We start from the raw sequence: 780 nt of genomic DNA, 5'->3' as shown, positions 1-780 counted from the left end.
CGAATCTAAATTCCTTGCAAAATTTGTCCCAAAAATAAAAAAAATATCCAGGCCTATTTAATTTCAATATTTTTTCCTATTACAATTTTTTTCAAACAGATTCAACATATATAACACACTAAACAGATTCAAACAGATTCAACATATCCAGCACTATAAACACATTAACAGATTCAACATATTCACCACTAAACACAATAACACAAATATAAATCATAAATCAACAAACATATTAGTGTACAACAAAATAAATTCAAACATCAATAATATAAACCCAAACACATGCACCATTAAAACATGTTGTTCCATATACAACCTAAACTAAGAGCATAAAACTAACAATACAACACATCATCATCCAACAATACAAACTACAACAATATACAACTACAACTAACACCCTAAACCAAACACTACAATAAAGTTATAACAAACATGTCATAGTATCCAAATTCCAATATCATACAAGAACATGAAAAAGATAGAGTTGAAAATAATCTTATGGAGATCCTTCTCAGTCCAAATCCTTCTTCTACCTACATCAAAAGATAAACAAAGAAAAAGAAAATCTTATAAACCAACACAAAAGTAAATAGGTAAAGACTTACATATGTTTACATCAATACCACCATCATCTTCACCTACCAACCCTGTTTGAAACAAAAATAAGAATACTAATCAAAATACAAAAATTAAGAATTTATAAAAGCGATAAAATAAAAGAAGTCAAAAATTCTAATTACAAACACTCATGCATCATCATCAACATCATCGGCGGCA

At 27.8% G+C, this 780-nt stretch overlaps 1 long non-coding RNA gene across 1 annotated transcript; it reads right to left on the bottom strand.

The window, feature by feature from the left end:
- Positions 1–496: 496 nt before the first annotated feature.
- On the bottom strand, positions 497–780 carry LOC121996492. The gene is made up of 3 exons (XR_006116094.1): positions 744–780; positions 619–650; positions 497–536 (listed from the first exon to the last, which is right to left on the bottom strand). It is a non-coding gene; the product is annotated as an uncharacterized LOC121996492 (long non-coding RNA).

This window comes from Zingiber officinale, chromosome 6A, assembly GCF_018446385.1.
Source record: "Zingiber officinale cultivar Zhangliang chromosome 6A, Zo_v1.1, whole genome shotgun sequence".
Classification (NCBI taxonomy): domain Eukaryota; kingdom Viridiplantae; phylum Streptophyta; class Magnoliopsida; order Zingiberales; family Zingiberaceae; genus Zingiber; species Zingiber officinale.
This window is presented reverse-complemented; position numbering and strand designations above follow the sequence as displayed.